Source organism: Heptranchias perlo, chromosome 17 (assembly GCF_035084215.1).
Source record: "Heptranchias perlo isolate sHepPer1 chromosome 17, sHepPer1.hap1, whole genome shotgun sequence".
In the NCBI taxonomy this organism is placed as follows: Eukaryota; Metazoa; Chordata; class Chondrichthyes; order Hexanchiformes; family Hexanchidae; genus Heptranchias; species Heptranchias perlo.
The window spans coordinates 61,864,897-61,886,805 of record NC_090341.1 but is presented as its reverse complement, the minus strand read 5'-3'; positions in this window follow the sequence as shown (position 1 = coordinate 61,886,805).

The following is a 21,909-nucleotide window of genomic DNA, read 5'->3' as shown; positions in this document are numbered from 1 at the left end:
CGGTCTGCTGCTGCTTTTATCCCCTCTCTCGGTCTGCTGCTGCTTTTATCCCCACTCTCGGTCTGCTGCTGCTTTTATCCCCACTCTCGGTCTGCTGCTTTTATCCCCACTCTCGGTCTGCTGCTGCTTTTATCCCCTCTCTCGGTCTGCTGCTGCTTTTATCCCCACTCTCGGTCTGCTGCTTTTATCCCCTCTCTCGGTCTGCTGCTTTTATCCCCACTCTCGGTCTGCTGCTGCTTTTATCCCCTCTCGCGGTCTGCTGCCTTTATCCCCTCTCTCGGTCTGCTGCTTTTATCCCCTCTCTCGGTCTGCTGCTTTTATCCCCTCTCTTGGTCTGCTGCTTTTATCCCCACTCTCGGTCTGCTGCTGCTTTTATCCCCTCTCTCGGTCTGCTGCTTTTATCCCCTCTCTCGGTCTGCTGCTTTTATCCCCACTCTCGGTCTGCTGCTTTTATCCCCACTCTCGGTCTGCTGCTTTTATCCCCACTCTCGGTCTGCTGCTTTTATCCCCTCTCTCGGTCTGCTGCTGCTTTTATCCCCTCTCTCGGTCTGCTGCTGCTTTTATCCCCTCTCTCGGTCTGCTGCTGCTTTTATCCCCTCTCTCGGTCTGCTGCTTTTATCCCCTCTCTCGGTCTGCTGCTTTTATCCCCTCTCTCGGTCTGCTGCTTTTATCCCCACTCTCGGTCTGCTGCTTTTATCCCCACTCTCGGTCTGCTGCTTTTATCCCCACTCTCGGTCTGCTGCTTTTATCCCCTCTCTCGGTCTGCTGCTTTTATCCCCACTCTTGGTCTGCTGCTTTTATCCCCACTCTCGGTCTGCTGCTTTTATCCCCTCTCTCGGTCTGCTGCTTTTATCCCCACTCTCGGTCTGCTGCTGCTTTTATCCCCACTCTCGGTCTGCTGCTTTTATCCCCTCTCTCGGTCTGCTGCTTTTATCCCCACTCTCGGTCTGCTGCTGCTTTTATCCCCACTCTCGGTCTGCTGCTTTTATCCCCTCTCTCGGTCTGCTGCTTTTATCCCCTCTCTTGGTCTGCTGCTGCTTTTATCCCCTCTCTTGGTCTGCTGCTGCTTTTATCCCCACTCTCGGTCTGCTGCTACTTTTATCCCCACTCTCGGTCTGCTGCTGCTTTTATCCCCTACTCGGTCTGCTGCTTTTATCCCCACTCTCGGTCTGCTGCTTTTATCCCCTCTCTCGGTCTGCTGCTTTTATCCCCACTCTCGGTCTGCTGCTGCTTTTATCCCCGCTCTTGGTCTGCTGCTGCTTTTATCCCCTCTCTCGGTCTGCTGCTTTTATCCCCTCTCTCGGTCTGCTGCTTTTATCCCCACTCTCGGTCTGCTGCTTTTATCCCCTCTCTCGGTCTGCTGCTTTTATCCCCTCTCTCCGTCTGCTGCTTTTATCCCCACTCTTGGTCTGCTGCTTTTATCCCCGCTCTTGGTCTGCTGCTGCTTTTATCCCCTCTCTCGGTCTGCTGCTTTTATCCCCACTCTCGGTCTGCTGCTTTTATCCCCTCTCTCGGTCTGCTGCTTTTATCCCCACTCTTGGTCTGCTGCCTTTATCCCCACTCTCGGTCTGCTGCTGCCTTTATCCCCGCTCTCGGTCTGCTGCTTTTATCCCCACTCTTGGTCTGATGCTTTTATCCCCACTCTCGGTCTGCTGCCTTTACCCCCTCTCTCGGTCTGCTGATTTTATCCCCACTCTCGGTCTGCTGCTTTTATCCCCACTCTCGGTCTGCTGCCTTTACCCCCTCTCTCGGTCTGCTGCTTTTATCCCCTCTCTCGGTCTGCTGCCTTTACCCCCTCTCTCGGTCTGCTGCTTTTATCCCCACTCTTGGTCTGCTGCCTTTATCCCCACTCTCGGTCTGCTGCTTCTATCCCCTCTCTCGGTCTGCTGCTGCCTTTACCCCCTCTCTCGGTCTGCTGCTTTTATCCCCGCTCTTGGTCTGCTGCTTTTATTCCCTCTCTCGGTCTGCTGCCTTTATCCCCACTCTCGGTCTGCTGCTGCTTTTATCCCCTCTCTCGGTCTGCTGCTGCTTTTATCCCCACTCTCGGTCTGCTGCTGCCTTTATCCCCTCTCTCGGTCTGCTGCTTTTATCCCCACTCTCGGTCTGCTGCTTTTATCCCCTCTCTCGGTCTGCTGCTACTTTTATCCCCACTCTCGGTCTGCTGCTGCTTTTATCCCTTCTCTCGGTCTGCTGCTTTTATCCCCACTCTCGGTCTGCTGCTTTTATCCCCACTCTCGGTCTGCTGCTTTTATCCCCACTCTCGGTCTGCTGCTTTTATCCCCTCTCTCGGTCTGCTGCTGCTTTTATCCCCTCTCTCGGTCTGCTGCTGCTTTTATCCCCTCTCTCGGTCTGCTGCAGCCTTTATCCCCTCTCTCGGTCTGCTGCTTTTATCCCCTCTCTCGGTCTGCTGCTTTTATCCTCACTCTCGGTCTGCTGCTGCTTTTATCCCCTCTCTCGGTCTGCTGCTGCATTTATCCCCTCTCTCGGTCTGCTGCTTTTATCCCCTCTCTCGGTCTGCTGCTTTTATCCCCACTCTCGGTCTGCTGCTGCTTTTATCCCCACTCTCGGTCTGCTGCTGCTTTTATCCCCACTCTCGGTCTGCTGCTGCTTTTATCCCCACTCTCGGTCTGCTGCTGCTTTTATCCCCTCTCTCGGTCTGCTGCTGCTTTTATCCCCTCTCTCGGTCTGCTGCTTTTATCCCCTCTCTCGGTCTGCTGCTGCTTTTATCCCCTCTCTCGGTCTGCTACTGCTTTTATCCCCACTCTCGGTCTGCTGCTTTTATCCCCACTCTCGGTCTGCTGCTGCTTTTATCCCCTCTCTCGGTCTGCTGCTTTTATCCCCACTCTCGGTCTGCTGCTGCTTTTATCCCCTCTCTCGGTCTGCTGCTTTTATCCCCATTCTTGGTCTGCTGCTTTTATCCCCTCTCTCGGTCTGCTGCTTTTATCCCCACTCTTGGTCTGCTGCTTTTATCCCCTCTCTCCGTCTGCTGCTTTTATCCCCACTCTCGGTCTGCTGCTTTAACCCCACTCTTGGTCTGCTGCTTTTATCCCCTCTCTCGGTCTGCTGCTTTTATCCCCACTCTTGGTCTGCTGCTTTTATCCCCTCTCTCGGTCTGCTGCTTTTATCCCCACTCTTGGTCTGCTGCTTTTATCCCCTCTCTCCGTCTGCTGCTTTTATCCCCACTCTTGGTCTGCTGCTTTTATCCCCACTCTTGGTCTGCTGCTTTTATCCCCTCTCTCCGTCTGCTGCCTTTATCCCCTCTCTCGGTCTGCTGCCTTTATCCCCACTCTCTGTCTGCTGCCTTTATCCCTCTCTCCGTCTGCTGCTTTTATCCCCACTCTCTGTCTGCTGCCTTTATCCCCTCTCTCGGTCTGCTGCTTTTATCCCCGCTCTCGGTCTGCTGCTTTTATCCCCGCTCTCGGTCTGCTGCTTTTATCCCCGCTCTCGGTCTGCTGCTTTTATCCCCGTTCTTGGTCTGCTGCTTTTATCCCCACTCTCGGTCTGCTGCTTTTATCCCCACTCTCGGTCTGCTGCTTTTATCCCCTCTCTCGGTCTGCTGCCTTCATCCCCACTCTTGGTCTGCTGCTTCTATCCCCTCTCTCGGTCTGCTGCTGCCTTTACCCCCTCTCTCGGTCTGCTGCTTTTATCCCCACTCTCGGTCTGCTGCTTTTATCCCCACTCTCGGTCTGCTGCTTCTATCCCCTCTCTCGGTCTGCTGCTGCCTTTACCCCCTCTCTCGGTCTGCTGCTTTTATCCCCACTCTCGGTCTGCTGCTTTTATCCCCACTCTCGGTCTGCTGCTTCGATCCCCTCTCTCGGTCTGCTGCTGCCTTTATCCCCTCTCTCGGTCTGCTGCCTTTATCCCCTCTCTCGGTCTGCTGCTGCCTTTATCCCCTCTCTCGGTCTGCTGCTTTTATCCCCTCTCTCGGTCTGCTGCTGCCTTTATCCCCTCTCTCGGTCTGCTGCTTTTATCCCCTCTCTCGGTCTGCTGCTGCCTTTATCCCCTCTCTCGGTCTGCTGCTTTTATCCCCACTCTTGGTCTGCTGCTTTTATCCCCACTCTCGGTCTGCTGCTTTTATCCCCACTCTCGGTCTGCTGCCTTTATCCCCTCTCTCGGTCTGCTGCCTTTATCCCCTCTCTCGGTCTGCTGCCTTTATCCCCTCTCTCGGTCTGCTGCTGCCTTTATCCCCTCTCTCGGTCTGCTGCTTTTATCCCCACTCTCGGTCTTCTGCTTTTATCCCCACTCTCGGTCTGCTGCTGCTTTTATCCCCTCTCTCGGTCTGCTGCTTTTATCCCCTCTCTCGGTCTGCTGCTGCTTTTATCCCCTCTCTCGGTCTGCTGCTTTTATCCCCTCTCTCGGTCTGCTGCCTTTATCCCCACTCTCGGTCTGCTGCTTTTATCCCCACTCTCGGTCTTCTGCTTTTATCCCCACTCTCGGTCTGCTGCTTTTATCCCCACTCTCGGTCTTATGCTTTTATCCCCACTCTCGGTCTGCTGCCTTTATCCCCACTCTTGGTCTGCTGCCTTTATCCCCACTCTCCGTCTGCTGCTTTTATCCCCTCTCTCGGTCTGCTGCTTTTATCCCCTCTCTCGGTCTGCTGCCTTTATCCCCACTCTCCGTCTGCTGCTTTTATCCCCTCTCTCGGTCTGCTGCTTTTATCCCCACTCTCGGTCTGCTGCTTCTATCCCCTCTCTCGGTCTGCTGCTTTTATCCCCACTCTCGGTCTGCTGCTTTTATTCCCACTCTCGGTCTGCTGCTTTTATCCCCTCTCTCGGTCTGCTGCTTCTATCCCCTCTCTCGGTCTGCTGCTGCCTTTACCCCCTCTCTCGGTCTGCTGCTTTTATCCCCACTCTTGGTCTGCTGCCTTTACCCCCTCTCTCGGTCTGCTGCTTTTATCCCCACTCTCGGTCTGCTGCTTTTATCCCCACTCTCGGTCTGCTGCTTTTATCCCCGCTCTTGGTCTGCTGCTGCTTTTATCCCCTCTCTCGGTCTGCTGCTTTTATCCCCACTCTCGGTCTGCTGCTTTGATCCCCACTCTCGGTCTGCTGCTGCTTTTATCCCCACTCTTGGTCTGCTGCTTTTATCCCCTCTCTCGGTCTGCTGCGTTTATCCCCTCTCTCCGTCTGCTGCTTTTATCCCCACTCTTGGTCTGCTGCTTTTATCCCCTCTCTCGGTCTGCTGCCTTTACCCCCTCTCTCGGTCTGCTGCTTTTATCCCCACTCTTCGTCTGCTGCCTTTATCCCCACTCTCGGTCTGCTGCTTTTATCCCCACTCTTGGTCTGCTGCCTTTATCCCCACTCTCGGTCTGCTGCTTTTATCCCCACTCTCGGTCTGCTGCTGCTTTTATCCCCACTCTCGGTCTGCTGCCTTTATCCCCACTCTCCGTCTGCTGCTTTTATCCCCACTCTTGGTCTGCTGCCTTTATCCCCTCTCTCGGTCTGCTGCTGCTTTTATCCCCTCTCTCGGTCTGCTGCTTTTATCCCCACTCTTGGTCTGCTGCTTTTATCCCCTCTCTCGGTCTGCTGCTTTTATCCCCTCTCTCGGTCTGCTGCTTTTATCCCCACTCTCGGTCTGCTGCTTTTATCCCCGCTCTCGGTCTGCTGCTTTTATCCCCACTCTCGGTCTGCTGCTTTTATCCCCACTCTCGGTCTGCTGCTTTTATCCCCACTCTCGGTCTGCTGCTGCTTTTATCCCCTCTCTCGGTCTGCTGCTGCCTTTATCCCCTCTCTCGGTCTGCTGCTTTTATCCCCATTCTTGGTCTGCTGCTTTTATCCCCTCTCTCGGTCTGCTGCTTTTATCCCCACTCTTGGTCTGCTGCTTTTATCCCCTCTCTCGGTCTGCTGCTTTTATCCCCACTCTTGGTCTGCTGCTTTTATCCCCTCTCTCCGTCTGCTGCTTTTATCCCCACTCTCGGTCTGCTGCTTTTATCCCCACTCTTGGTCTGCTGCTTTTGTCCCCTCTCTCGGTCTGCTGCTTTTATCCCCACTCTTGGTCTGCTCCTTTTATCCCCTCTCTCGGTCTGCTGCTTTTATCCCCACTCTTGGTCTGCTGCTTTTATCCCCTCTCTCCGTCTGCTGCTTTTATCCCCACTCTTGGTCTGCTGCCTTTATCCCCTCTCTCGGTCTGCTGCCTTTATCCCCACTCTCTGTCTGCTGCCTTTATACCCTCTCTCCGTCTGCTGCTTTTATCCCCACTCTCTGTCTGCTGCCTTTATCCCCTCTCTCGGTCTGCTGCTTTTATCCCCGCTCTCGGTCTGCTGCTTTTATCCCCGCTCTCGGTCTGCTGCTTTTATCCCCGCTCTCGGTCTGCTGCTTTTATCCCCGTTCTTGGTCTGCTGCTTTTATCCCCACTCCCCTGTCTGCTGCTTTTATCCCCACTCTCGGTCTGCTGCTTTTATCCCCTCTCTCGGTCTGCTGCCTTCATCCCCACTCTTGGTCTGCTGCTTCTATCCCCTCTCTCGGTCTGCTGCTGCCTTTACCTCCTCTCTCGGTCTGCTGCTTTTATCCCCACTCTCGGTCTGCTGCTTTTATCCCCACTCTCGGTCTGCTGCTTCTATCCCCTCTCTCGGTCTGCTGCTGCCTTTACCCCCTCTCTCGGTCTGCTGCTTTTATCCCCACTCTCGGTCTGCTGCTTTTATCCCCACTCTCGGTCTGCTGCTTCTATCCCCTCTCTCGGTCTGCTGCTGCCTTTATCCCCTCTCTCGGTCTGCTGCCTTTATCCCCTCTCTCGGTCTGCTGCTGCCTTTATCCCCTCTCTCGGTCTGCTGCTTTTATCCCCTCTCTCGGTCTGCTGCTGCCTTTCTCCCCTCTCTCGGTCTGCTGCTTTTATCCCCTCTCTCGGTCTGCTGCTGCCTTTATCCCCTCTCTCGGTCTGCTGCTTTTATCCCCACTCTTGGTCTGCTGCTTTTATCCCCACTCTCGGTCTGCTGCTTTTATCCCCACTCTCGGTCTGCTGCCTTTATCCCCTCTCTCGGTCTGCTGCCTTTATCCCCTCTCTCGGTCTGCTGCCTTTATCCCCTCTCTCGGTCTGCTGCTGCCTTTATCCCCTCTCTCGGTCTGCTGCTTTTATCCCCACTCTTGGTCTGCTGCTTTTATCCCCACTCTCGGTCTGCTGCTTTTATCCCCACTCTCGGTCTGCTGCCTTTATCCCCTCTCTCGGTCTGCTGCCTTTATCCCCTCTCTCGGTCTGCTGCCTTTATCCCCTCTCTCGGTCTGCTGCTTTTATCCCCACTCTCGGTCTTCTGCTTTTATCCCCACTCTCGGTCTGCTGCTGCTTTTATCCCCTCTCTCGGTCTGCTGCTGCTTATATCCCCTCTCTCGGTCTGCTGCTTTTATCCCCTCTCTCGGTCTGCTGCTGCTTTTATCCCCTCTCTCGGTCTGCTGCTGCTTTTATCCCCTCTCTCGGTCTGCTGCTGCTTTTATCCCCTCTCTCGGTCTGCTGCTTTTATCCCCTCTCTCGGTCTGCTGCCTTTATCCCCACTCTCGGTCTTCTGCTTTTATCCCCACTCTCGGTCTGCTGCCTTTATCCCCACTCTCGGTCTGCTGCTTTTATCCCCACTCTCGGTCTTCTGCTTTTATCCCCACTCTCGGTCTGCTGCTTTTATCCCCACTCTCGGTCTTCTGCTTTTATCCCCACTCTCGGTCTGCTGCCTTTATCCCCACTCTTGGTCTGCTGCCTTTATCCCCACTCTCCGTCTGCTGCTTTTATCCCCTCTCTCGGTCTGCTGCTTTTATCCCAACTCTCGGTCTGCTGCTTCTATCCCCTCTCTCGGTCTGCTGCTTTTATCCCCACTCTCGGTCTGCTGCTTTTATCCCCACTCTCGGTCTGCTGCTTTTATCCCCTCTCTCGGTCTGCTGCTTCTATCCCCTCTCTCGGTCTGCTGCTGCTCAGGTCCGCCGCTGCTCTGCGGAAAAAGTTAGGAAAAGCAATACAAAGCAGCACCTCCTTCCCCCACTTCACCGAACTCCCACACTCACCAAACTCTCAAGCTGCTCACTCTGTGCCCGCTGCACTCAGTGCCTATGCACTCACAGTCCCCTGTATTTCGACTGTTTGTGACTCAGGTGAGTCAGCCCTGCTCTGCTACTGTTTGAGGAACTAGTTAATCTAGCTAACCAATTAACCAACTACAGCAGCTCTCCTGTTACTTTCTCGTGTTAACTGCATCAGAAGTAGACATTATGAACATCTAAACTACAACCAATTACAAAATGTAATTTCTACAGAAGATGTCATTGAAGTACCTGTCAGAGGGGTTGCCCCATCAATGGTGCACATCTGGGCAAATTCCCCTTGAACACGTAAATGTGGAGACTTAACTGCATGGGCTCCCTCAAAGGAGTAATTGACTCTGGGATATTTTACAGGATAATCTCCACCTTAAGATGCACATCTGCACAAGTTCCTCACTAGGCTACAGATCTAAACTGGATGCCTTCTAAGTTGAACATCTGGATGGACCGATCCCTGGGGTATTTGTTTAGGTTCCTGCTGTGGCTTCTTTTCGAGACTCTGGACAAGGCTCATTTTTCCATATTTCAACAAGACTGGAGTTTCTTCAGAATATCTGATCTACTTTTCAGCAGGTTAAGGCTCATTTATGAAATTTCGTTGCTGGGTTTGATCTAAGCATGTGCAGGTTCATGCAGTACAATATGTTAATAATGTCAGTCTTGGCTCAGTGCTCAGCACTCATGGCTCTGAGATAGAAGTTTCAAGTCTCACTCTAGAGGCTCGAGCACATAATCTAGGCTGACATTCCAGTGCAGTACAGAGGGAGTGCTGCAGTGTTGGAGGTGCCATCTTTCAGTTGAGACATTAAACCGAGGCCCCGTCTGCCCTCTTAGGCGGACATTAAAGATCGTATTTAAAGAACAGCATGGGAATTCTCCTTGGTATCTTGACCAATATTTATCCCTCAACCAACATCACGAAAGAAACAGATTACCTGTTTATTTATTTCATTGCTGTTTGTGGGATCTTGCTGTGTAGACAGTGGCTGTCGCATTTCCTTACATTACGAAAGTGACTACATTTCAAAAGTACTTCATTGGCTGTAAAGCACTTTGGGACGTCCTGAGGTTGTGGAAGGCCTATAGAAATGCACGTTCTCCTTCCTCATCAACCAGTGTGCAATTCAGAAGGAGAAACAAGAGCAGAAAATTCTGGAAAGGCACAGCACAAGAAAGAAGTCAGATTTTTGGTTTGAGGTACAATCCTTCATTAGGACACTTCTGATGAAAACTACATCCCAACTTTCTCTTTCAGGCCTCAGCGATATAAATGCACTCGAATACATGTTCAGTTCCTATTTTTCTAATCTATCAGGAGTGGTACCCTCCCACCCCACCATCAATTTTCAAAACTTTTCTCTCCTCTCACTACGCCCAAGTGGTTATTCTTCATGTGTGAGCCAAGCCAGAGTGTCAGCAGGCTATTCACCCAATGGGGTATAATTGCTGGGCCTGATCCTGCTCTCCTTCACATTTATCAGTTCATTACTTTCCAGTAGGGTTCACTGTACAGATATCAGGAGCAGGAACCCTGATGCTTTTCGCTCTTTCCCAGTTCAGGGATCTTGAAGCCAATTGTTGCATCCCACCTGCTGAAACCATTATTTGCATCTGTCCCCATTTATTTCCCCCTGTTCATATATTCCAATATTAGTTCAACTGTGTCAGGAGCTGAGGCAGACCAGGCAGGAAACTCTGCTATTACAGCAAATTACACTGCTGTGGTTCACATGAAGACGAGGATGGTGCAATCAGAAATGGTTCAGGATTTCTAAGCAATATGTACTTAAAAACTACTTGCAGATGCTAAAAGTTGAATTAAAGAAATGTAAAAATAAAACTGCCATTTGTCTAAAGCACAATAATCATTGGACTCATTGTTGTGAATTGCTTTGAGACATTTCAAGGTGATAAGGGCTTTAATTGGATAGCCATGTGGTGAAAGATCGAATACTAGAGCCTGGTCTTCAGTTGTTTCCAAACCTTTATTCACAGATTCCCCTGACACACACACCTCACATCCTGGATAAACTCTCTTATAAATTGATACAAGAGATTCCCCAATTGATACACACCTGATATAATTAACATTAATTGATATAAATCACATGATACAATTAACACTAATTGAAATAAATCACATGGATACAATCAACAACAAGACACTGTATTTTTTATTCGTTCATGGGATGTGGGCGTCGCTGGCGAGGCCGGCATTTATTGCCCATCCCTAATTGCCCTTGAGAAGGTGGTGGTGAGCCGCCTTCTTGAACTGCTGCAGTCCGTGTGGTGACGGTTCTCCCACAGTGCTGTTAGGAAGGGAGTTCCAGGATTTTGACCCAGCGACAATGAAGGAACGGTGATATATTTCCAAGTCAGGATGGTGTGTGACTTGGAGGGGAACGTGCAGGTGGTGTTGTTCCCACGTACCTGCTGCTCTTGTCCTTCTAGGTGGTAGAGGTTGCGGGTTTGGGAGGTGCTGTCGAAGAAGCCTTGGCGAGTTGCTGCAGTGCATCCTGTGGATGGTACACACTGCAGCCACAGTGCGCCGGTGGTGAAGGGAGTGAATGTTTAGGGTGGTGGATGGGGTGCCAATCAAGCGGGCTGCTTTGTCCTGGATGGTGTCGAGCTTCTTGAGTGTTGTTGGATCTGCACTCATCCAGGCAAGTGGAGAGTATTCCATCACACTACTGACTTGTGCCTTGTAGATGGTGGAAAGGCTTTGGGGAGTCAGGACGTGAGTCACTCGTCGCAGAATACCCAGCCTCTGACCTGCTCTCGCAGCCACAGTATTTATATGGCTGGTCCAGTTAAGTTTCTGGTCAATGGTGACCCCCAGGATGTTGATGGTGGGGGATTCAGCGATGGTAATGCCGTTGAATGTCAAGGGGAGATTGTTAGACTCTCCCTTGTTGGAGATGGTCATTGCCTGGCACTTATCTGGCGCGAATGTTACTTGCCACTTATGAGCCCAAGCCTGGATGTTGTCCAGGTCTTGCTGCATGCGGGCTCGGACTGCTTCATTATTTGAGGGGTTGCGAATGGAACTGAACACTGTGCAATCATCAGCGAACATCCCCATTTCTGACCTTATGATGGAGGGAAGGTCATTGATGAAGCAGCTGAAGATGGTTGGGCCTAGGACACTGCCTTGAGGAACTCCTGCAGCAATGTCCTGGGGCTGAGATGATTGGCCTCCAACAACCACTACCATCTTCCTTTGTGCTAGGTATGACTCCAGCCACTGGAGAGTTTTCCCCCTGATTCCCATTGACTTCAATTTTACTAGGGCTCCTTGGTGCCACACTCGGTCAAATGCTGCCTTGATGTCAAGGGCAGTCACTTTCACATCCCCTCTGGAATTCAGCTCTTTTGTCCATGTTTGGACCACGGCTGTAATGAGGTCTGGAGCCGAGTGGTCCTGGCGGAACCCAAACTGAGCATCGGTGAGCAGGTTATTGGTGAGTAAGTGCCGCTTGATAGCACTGTCGACGACACCTTCCATCACTTTGCTGATGATTGAGAGTAGACTGATGGGGCGGTAATTGGCCGGATTAGATTTGTCCTGCTTTTTGTGGACAGGACATACCTGGGCAATTTTCCACATTGTCGGTAGATGTCAGTGTTGTAGCTGTACTGGAACAGCTATATAAATGCATTATTATTATAACTAGTTTTATGAGATAATTGTCACAAGGCAAGCCGGCTTCTACATGCATACAGTAAAGAAATGGGAAGCTAGAAGATAAAAGACCTTTTATCTTGTGTGAAACCTACACTAATGCCACTAAGTTCCCAAAGTGCAATTCTTGTGTGGCCAGCTGCAAGTCAAATGTAAAACTGCCACCACTTGCTAATACTGGCTTCTGGGAAGACCATTTTTTACCAGGACTCTGGGCGGCCAGTCTTCGCGAGGCCTGACAATTTTACATTTGGCTTGTCGTTGTCTGGGTAACTCGCAGTTGGGGCACTTGGCAACCTGAGCACAGTATAAAAGTGCACATATACCGATGTACTTCAGTGTCAGTCATGGCTCAGTTGGTTAGCACTTCTTCCTCTAATATCAGATCACTAGTGGTTGTGGGTTCAAACCCCACTCCATGCAACTTGAGCACATAATGCAGGCTGACCCTTCAGTGCAGTACCACAGGAGAGCTGCACTGTTGGAGGTGCCGTCTTTCAGATGAGATATTAAACCAAGGCCCATGTCTGCTCTCTCAGGTGGATACTATTTTGAAGAAGAGCAGAGGAGTTCTCCCCGGTGTCCAGGCCAATATTTATCCCTCAGTCCACATCGCTACAACGGATTATCTGACCATTTATCTCAGTTGTTTCTGGGATCTTGCTGTGTGCAAATCGGCTACCACATTTCCTACATTACAACAGTGACTGTGCTTTCAGTTTGACATAACCATTTTTTCTAGTTTAGGGAAAATGGACCTGGAAAGAGAAATAATATATTAAATTAATTTACTGTTAGCTAAGATAGAAGCCCATGGAATCGAGGGAAAAGTATGGACTTGGTTAGAAAGCTGGCTGAGCAAAAGGCGACAGAGAGTAGGGATAATGGGTAGGTACTCACATTGGCAGGATGTGACTAGTGGAGTCCCACAGGGATCTGTCTTGGGGCCTCAATTATTCACAATATTTATCAACGACTTAGATGAAGGCATACAAAGTCTCATATCTAAGTTTGCCAATGACACAAAGATTGGTGGCATTGTAAGCAGTGTAGATGAAAACATAAAATTACAAAGCGATATTGATAGATTAGGTGAATGGGCAAAACTGTGGCAAATGGAATTCAATGTAGACAAATGTGAGGTCATCCACTTTGGATCAAAAAAGGATAGAACAGGGTATTTTCCAAATGGTAAAAAGTTAAAAACAGTGGATGTCCAAAGGGACTTAGGGGTTCAGGTACATAGATCATTGAAGTGTCATGAACAGGTACAAAAAATAATCAAGAAGGCTAATGGAATGCTGGCCTTTATATCTAGAGGACGAGAGTACAAGGGGGCAGAAGTTATGCTGCAGCTATACAAAACCCTGGTTAGACCGCACCTGGAGTACTGTGAGCAGTTCTGGGCACCGCACCTTCGGAAGGACATATTGGCCTTGGAGGGAGTGCAGCGTCGGTTTACTAGAATGATACCCGGACTTCAAGGGTTAAGTTACCAGGAGAGATTACACAAATTGGGGTTGTATTCTCTGGAGTTTTTAAGGTTAAGGGGTGATCTGATCGAAGTTTATAAGATATTAAGGGGAACGGATAGGGTGGATAGAGAGAAACTATTTTCACTGGTTGGGGATTTTAGGAGTAGGGGGCACAGTCTAAAAATTAGAGCCAGACCTTTCAGGAGCGAGATTAGAAAACATTTCTACACACAAAGGGTGGTAGAAGTTTGGAACTCTCTTCCACAAATGGCAATTGATACCAGCTCAATTGCTAAATTTAAATCTGAGATAGATAGCTTTTTGGCAACCAAAGGTATTAAGGGATATGGGCCAAAGGCAGGTATATGGAGTTAGATCACAGATCAGCCATGATCTTATCAAATGGCAGAGCAGGCACGAGGGGCTGAATGGCCGACTCCTGTTCCTTTGTACCTATAAATTAAAAACTAACTTTTAACATGGTAAACTGAAAAGGTTAGTAAGTGAATATCACTGTGCTACATAACTGTTGAAAAACTACCAACACTACAGAATTTACACCTCTGATGGTCAGCACCAAGAGTGATCATCGGGTAAGGCAGCCATATCAGCCACAGTGGTGCTCAACTCTATCCCAACATTTCAGTCATGGTCTCTGGAGGAGACAAAGCAGATCTGACTGGCAGCCTTCATTAGCACAGCCTTGCCACTAGCAATGAAGTTGACAGTATCTAACCCAAAGTTTACTTAAGCAGCTCAGGTTTATGGCTCTAGCTATCTGCAGCGTCAGCTGATCCACTCCGAATACCTGATTTTGATAAAGTTACCAGCACTCTTATTGTTAAGAATGAGTTCTGCCCATTGAGTGGTACAGGGATAAAATGCAGCTTGTCCTGATAAGATGCCAGCCTCCAACCCCTCTGCACTGTATAATGCAACAATGGAGAACTTTGCATCCCGTTCTCTTACACAATATCTTACACCAGTCCCTACCACAGACCTCTCCATCCTCGTTCTCTATTCCATGGGTTCCAGCACCCCTCTCTGATTGTGAGATTTACCATGTTCTCAGAGAGGAGGAAGCTGTTTGAATGGAATTCAATCGTTGGCTGATTGTTATCAATAACAAGCTGTTTCCTCTGCCTCTTTTGAGTGACTGTAACTGATTAGCTGGCTAATTTTTGATTAAAGTATTTGTGAACATTCTGTATTTTACCTACACAGATTCATACATCAGGTTAGGTCAGTTTAAACAAAAGTAACTGTTCATCACTGTCGTTGCACGCTCACTGCAGGATCAAGTTCAGAGGTGCATCTGTACAACAGATGAAGCATTCGAATTGATTCCCTCAGTAAGATTGCAGTTCAACAGCACTAAATAGAATAGATTTCAATTTGCTCTTGCCATGCATCTCCAGCCTGAACCAAGCTTTTAATGGCTTAAAGCCTTCTATCGATAAAGCAGATTAATATTCTCTGGATCTTGTTTGGTATTCCCACTTCAGATCCCTTCGGATGAAATTCTGGCCTTGACTGGGTCCCATAACTATGCAACACTGTCTGCAATAAAGTGTGCCTGGGGACTGAACAGTCAGATCCTACACACCAAGCATCTGCCATTTTATCTTTCACCTCAGTTAGAAAGGAGAGACAGTGTTGATGTGATGAGCATGAGGCTGGAGCCCTGCAGGGCTGAGGGAGGGACTGAAGGTCACTTTCAAAGGGGCTGATCCTATTGGAGCAGGGAGACAGATCCATGTGGTGCAACCATGAAGTGGGTCACAAATGATGAAAAATCAAAACCCCACTCCAAACTCAAAATCCAAATCCTCGTAAGATTAAAATCATCCAATCTCAGCGATTCAGTAAATATATCCCCCTCCCCCCACCACCAAGACTGACCTCACTTACCTTTGCTCAGCCTGGACTAGCTGACCCTCCCCATCACTGTCTGTCCTTCCTAATCTCCTGCAATTCACAAGGTGGAAACTCTTTAAAGTGCCCCAGACCTGGTCTTTCATTGACCTAAATGCACCAATCAAGAATCACCTTCTCCAGACTTGGGGGCTCGAACAGAAGAAAACAACTGTGAACCAGGCAGGAGGAGGTTTTGGACACTGCCATTTTAATACATCCCTCCTGCCACTGGGATCAGTGTCTCCTTATTCACTCGATCAAAACCCTTCATCATTTTGAAAACCTCGATTAAATCTCCCCTTAACCTTTTTACATTGTTTCAAGTATCCGACTGGAGGATCGGGAGCCCGGAGTCCAGAGTGAGCGTGGACCTGCGAGAGACGGGGGGCAAAGCGTCGGAGTGTCGGAGCGTCGGAGTGTCGGAGCGTCGGAGCGTCGGAGTGTCGGAGCACGGAGCGTCGGAGTGTCGGAGTGTCGGAGCGTCGGAGCGTCGGAGCGTCGGAGTGTCGGAGTGTCGGAGCGTCGGAGCGTCGGAGTGTCGGAGCACGGAGCGTCGGAGTGTCGGAGTGTCGGAGCGTCGGAGCGTCGGAGCGTCGGAGTGTCGGAGCGTCGGAGCGTCGGAGCACGAAGCGTCGGAGCGTCGGAGTGTCGGAGCGTCAGAGTGTCGGAGCGTCGGAGCGTCGGAGTGTCGGAGCGTCGGAGCGTCGGAGCACGAAGCGTCGGAGCACGGAGCGTCGGAGCGTCGGAGCGTCGGAGCGTCGGAGTGTCGGAGCACGGAACGTCGGAGCGTCGGAGCGTCGGAGCACGGAACGTCGGAGCGTCGGAGTGTCGGAGCACGGAACGTCGGAACGTCGGAGCGTCGGAGCACGGAACGTCGGAGCGTCGGAGTGTCGGAGCGTCGGAGTGTCGGAGCACGAAGGTTGGAGCGTCGGAGCGTCGGAGCACGGAACGTCGGAGCGTCGGAGCGTCGGAGTGTCAGAGCGCGGAGCGTCGGAGCGTCGGAGCGTCGGAGCACGGAACGTCGGAGCGTCGGAGCGTCGGAGCACGGAACGTCGGAGCGTCGGAGCGCGGAGCGTCGGAGCGTCGGAGCACGGAACGTCGGAGCGTCGGAGCGTCGGAGCGCGGAGCGTCGGAGCGTCGGAGCACGGAACGTCGGAGCGTCGGAGCGCGGAGCGTCGGAGCGTCGGAGCACGGAACGTCGGAGCGTCGGAGTGTCGGAGCACGGAGCGTCGGAGCACGGAGCGTCGGAGCGTCGGAGCACGGAGCACGGAGCGTCGGAGCACGGAGCGTCGGAGCGTCGGAGCACGGAGCGTCGGAGTGTCGGAGTGTCGGAGCACGGAGCGTCGGAGCGTCGGAGTGTCGGAGCACGGAGCGTCGGAGCGTCGGAGCGTCGGAGTGTCGGAGCACGGAGCGTCGGAGCGTCGGAGCGTCGGAGCGTCGGAGTGTCGGAGCACGGAGCGTCGGAGCGTCGGAGCGTCGGAGTGTCGGAGCGTCGGAGTGTCGGAGCGTCGGAGCACGGAGCGTCGGAGCGTCGGAGCACGGAGCGTCGGAGCGTCGGAGCGTCGGAGTGTCGGAGCACGGAGCGTCGGAGCGTCGGAGCACGGAGCGTCGGAGCGTCGGAGTGTCGGAGCACGGAGCGTCGGAGCGTCGGAGCACGGAGCGTCGGAGCGTCGGAGCACGGAGCGTCGGAGCGTCGGAGCACGGAGCGTCGGAGCGTCGGAGCGTCGGAGTGTCGGAGCACGGAGCGTCGGAGCGTCGGAGCACGGAGCGTCGGAGCGTCGGAGCGTCGGAGTGTCGGAGCACGGAGCGTCGGAGCGTCGGAGCACGGAGCGTCGGAGCGTCGGAGCACGGAGCGTCGGAGCGTCGGAGTGTCGGAGCACGGAGCGTCGGAGCGTCGGAGCGTCGGAGCACGGAGCGTCGGAGCGTCGGAGTGTCGGAGCGTCGGAGCGTCGGAGCGTCGGAGCGTCGGAGCACGGAGCGTCGGAGCGTCGGAGCGTCGGAGCGTCGGAGCACGGAGCGTCGGAGCGTCGGAGCGTCGGAGCACGGAGCGTCGGAGCGTCGGAGCGTCGGAGCGTCGGAGTGTCGGAGCACGGAGCGTCGGAGCGTCGGAGCGTCGGAGCGTCGGAGCGTCGGAGCGTCGGAGCGTCGGAGCGTCGGAGCGTCGGAGCACGGAGCGTCGGAGCGTCGGAGCGTCGGAGCGTCGGAGCGTCGGAGCGTCGGAGCGTCGGAGCGTCGGAGCGTCGGAGCGTCGGAGCACGGAGCGTCGGAGCGTCGGAGCGTCGGAGCGTCGGAGTGTCGGAGTGTCGGAGCGTCGGAGCGTCGGAGCGTCGGAGCGTCGGAGCGTCGGAGTGTCGGAGCGTCGGAGCGTCGGAGTGTCGGAGCGTCGGAACGTCGGAGCGTCGGAGCGTCGGAGTGTCGGAGTGTCGGAGTGTCGGAGTGTCGGAGCACGGAACGTCGGAGCACGGAGCGTCGGAGCGTCGGAGCACGGAACGTCGGAGCGTCGGAGCGTCGGAGCGTCGGAGCGTCGGAGCACGGAGCGTCGGAGCACGGAGCGTCGGAGCACGGAGCGTCGGAGCGTCGGAGCGTCGGAGTGTCGGAGCGTCGGAGCGTCGGAGCACGGAGCGTCGGAGCGTCGGAGCGTCGGAGCGTCGGAGCACGGAACGTCGGAGCGTCGGAGCGTCGGAGTGTCGGAGTGTCGGAGCGTCGGAGCGTCGGAGTGTCGGAGTGTCGGAGCACGGAACGTCGGAGCGTCGGAGCGTCGGAGCGTCGGAGCGTCGGAGCGTCGGAGCACGGAACGTCGGAGCGTCGGAGCGTCGGAGCGTCGGAGCGTCGGAGTGTCGGAGCGTCGGAGCGTCGGAGTGTCGGAGCGTCGGAGCACGGAACGTCGGAGCGTCGGAGCGTCGGAGCGTCGGAGCGTCGGAGTGTCGGAGTGTCGGAGCACGGAACGTCGGAGCGTCGGAACGTCGGAGCGTCGGAGCACGGAACGTCGGAACGTCGGAGCGCGGAGCGTCGGAACGTCGGAGCGTCGGAGCACGGAACGTCGGAACGTCGGAGCGTCGGAACGTCGGAGCACGGAACGTCGGAACGTCGGAGCGTCGGAGCGCAGAGCGTCGGAACATCGGAGCACGGAACATCGGAGCTCAGAACATCGGAGTGTCGGAATGTCGGAGCAGGTAAAAAGCGAGGCCCAGGATGCGAGGATAAAACCTAAAGTGAGATCAGCACAAGGGACGGAGCTGATTGGCGAGGAGTTGGTGAGTGGGTTTTTTTCAGTCTTTAGTTTATTTCTGTTCAGTGAGTTAGTAATCTAATAAATTGAGGCACGGCAGGGCAGCTCAGACCCATCGAATACACATCCTGTGCCATGTGGGAACTCCAGGACGCTTCCCTTGCCCTGGACGACCACAGGTGCAGGAAGTGTCGTCAGCTGGTGGAGCTCGAGCTCCGGGTTTCAGACCTTGAGCAGCAGCTGGTGTCACTGCAGAGCATCCACGAGGCTGAGAGCTCAGTGGATAACACGTTTCAGGAGGTGGTCACCCCGCAGCTTAAGAGAGTGCAGGCAGAGAGGGACTGGGTGACCGCCAGACAGACAAGGAGGACCAGGCAGGTAATGCAGGGGTCCCCTGAGGGCACCTCACTCTCCAACCAGTATTCAGTTCTGAATATTGGTGGGGGAGAGGGTTCCTGTGGGGAGTGCAGCCAGAGCCAAGACCAGAGCACCATGGGTTGCTCAGCTGTACATGGGAGGAGGAGAGCAATAGTGGTAGGAGATTCCATCGTTGGGGAGCTGATAGGTGTTTCTGCGACCACAGGCGTGATTCCAGGATGGTATGTTGCCTCCCTGGTACCAGGGTCAAGGATGTCACTGAGTGGCTGGAGAACATTCTGTGGGGGAGGGTGAACAGCCAGAGGTCATGGTCCATATCAGGACCAACGACATTGGTAGAAAGAGGGATGAGGTCCTTCAGGCAGAATTTAAGGAGTTAGGAAAGAGATTAATAAGCAGGACATCAAGGGATGATATTTTAGAAGGAGCATCAAATGAGGCCTTATGGGTTGAGCTAAAGAACAAAAAAGGGACAGTCACACAACTGGGAGTGTACTAACAGTCAGAGGGAGATAGAGCAGCAAATACGTAGGCAAATTTCTGAGAGGTGCAAAAACAATGGGGCAATAATAGTCGGGGATTTCAACAACCCCAATATTAACTGGATACAAACAGTGTGAATGGTATAGAGGGTGCAGAATTGTTAAAATGCATTCAAGAGAACTTTTTTAGCCGGTATATAGCAAATCCAACGAGAGGGTGGGCAGTTCTGGATTTAGTTTTAGGAAATGAAGAGGGGCAGGTGGAAGAAGTAGCAGTGGGAGAGCATTTTGGTGGTAGTGACCATAATACAGTTAGTTTTAGCACAGTTATGGAAAAGGACAAAGACAGAGCAGGAGTTAAAGTTTTCAATTGGGGAAAAGCCAATTTTACTAAACTGAGAAGTGATTGAGCAAAAGTAAACTGGAAACAGCTTCTTGAAGGTAAATCAGTGTCAGAGCAGTGGGAGGCATTCAAGGGGGAGATTCATGGGGTTCAGGGTAAACATGTTCCCACAAAGAAAAAGGGAGGGGCTGCCAAATCTAGAACCCCCTGGATGTCAAGAAGCATTCAGGGTAAGATAAGGCAGAAAAAGAAAGCCTGTGATAGACACCGAGAACTCAATACTACGGAAAGCTTAGAGGAGTATACAAAGTGCAGGGGTGAAGTTAAAAAGGAAATTAGGAAAGCAAAAATGCCCTATAAAAAATATTAGCAAGTAAAATCAAAGAAAACCCAAAGATGTTTTATAAATACATTAACAGGATAACTAAAGAAAGATTAGGGCCTATTAGAGACCAAAAAGATAAACTATGTGTGTAGGCGGAAGATGTGGGTATGGTTCTTAATGAATACTTTGCATCTGTCTTCACAAAGGAGAGGGATGATACAGGGATTGAAGTTAAGGAGGAGGAGTGTGAAATATTGGATGGGATAAACTTAGTAAGAGAGGAAGTATTAAGGAGAAAGTGGATAAATCACCAAGGCCGGATGAAATGTATCCCAGGCTGTTAAATGAAGCCAGGGAGGAAATAGCGGAGGCTTTAACAATCATTTTCCAAACTTCACTGGATACAGGCGTAGTGCCGGAGGATTGGAGGACTGCTAACGTCGTAGCGTTGTTTAAAAAGGGAGCAAAGGATAGACCGAGTAATTACAGGCCAGTCAGCCTAACCTCGGTGGTGGGCAAATTATTGGAATCAATACTGAGGGACAGGATTAATCATCATTTAGAAAGGCACGGAGTAATCAAGGACAGCCAGCATGGATTTATTAAGGGAAGGTCATGTCTGACTAACTTGATTGAATTTTTTGAGGAGGTAACAAGGAGGGTCGATGAGGGTAGTGCATTTGATGTAGTCTACATGGATTTTAGCAAGGCTTTTGACAAGGTCCAACATGGCAGATTGGTCAAAATAGTAAAGGCCCATGGATCCAAGGGAATGTGGCAAATTAGATCCAAAATTGGCTCAGTGGCAGGAAGCAAAGGGTAATGGTCGACAGGTGTTTTTGTGACTGGAAGGCTGTTTCCAGTGGGGTTCTGCAGGGCTTGGTACTGGGTCCCTTACTTTTTGTGATATATATTAATGATTTGGACTTAAATGTAGGGGGCATCATTAAGAAGTTTGCAGGTGATACAAAAATTGGCCGTGTGGTTGATAGTGAGGAGGAAAGCTGTAGACTGCAGGAAGATATCAATGGATATCAATTTTTTCACTCAAAGAGTGGTGAGTGTCTGGAACGAGCTGCCAGAGGCAGTAGTAGAGGCGGGTACAATTTTGTCTTTTAAAAAGCATTTGGACAGTTACATGGGTAAGATGGGTATAGAGGGATATGGGCCAAGTGCAGGCAATTGGGACTAGCTTAGTGGTATAAACTGGGCGACATGGACATGTTGGGCCGAAGGGCCTGTATCCATGTTGTAACTTCTATGATTCTATAATTCTATGACTGGTCAGGTGGGCAGAAAAATGGCAAATGGAATTCAATCTGGAGAAGTGTGAGGTAATGCATTGGGAGGGCAAACAAGGCAAGGGAATACACAATAAATGGGAGGATACTGAGAGGTGTAGAGGAACAAAGGGACCTTGGAGTGCATGTCCACAGATCCCTGAAGGTAGCAGGACAAGTAGACAGCGTGGTTAAGAAGGCATATGGGATACTTTCCTTTATTAGCTAAGGCATAGTATCTAAGAGCAGGGAGGTTATGCTGGAACTGTATAAAACACTAGTTAGGCCACAGCTTGAGCACTGTGTACAGTTCTGGTCACCACATTACAGGAAGGATGTGATTGCACCAGAGAGGGTACAGAGGAGATTTACGAGGATGTTGCCAGGACTGGAGAATTTTAGCAATGAGGAAAGATTGGATAGGCTGGGGCTGTTTTCTTTGAAACAGAGGAGGCTGAAGGGAGATTTAATTGAGGTGTATAAAATTATGAAGGGCCCAGATAGAGTGGATAGGAAGGACCTATTTCCCTTAGCGGAGGGGTCAATAACCAGGGGGCATAGATTTAAAGTGATTGGTAGAAGGATTAGAGGGGAGCTGAGGAGAATTTTTTTCACCCAGAGGGTGGTGGGGGTCTGGAACTCACTGTCTGAACGGGTGGTAAAGGCAGAAACGCTCAACTCATTTAAAAAGTACCTGGATGTGCACCTGAAGTGCAGTAACCTACAGGGCTACGGACCAAGTGCTGGAAAGTGAGATTAGGCTGGGTAGCTCCATTTCGACCGGCA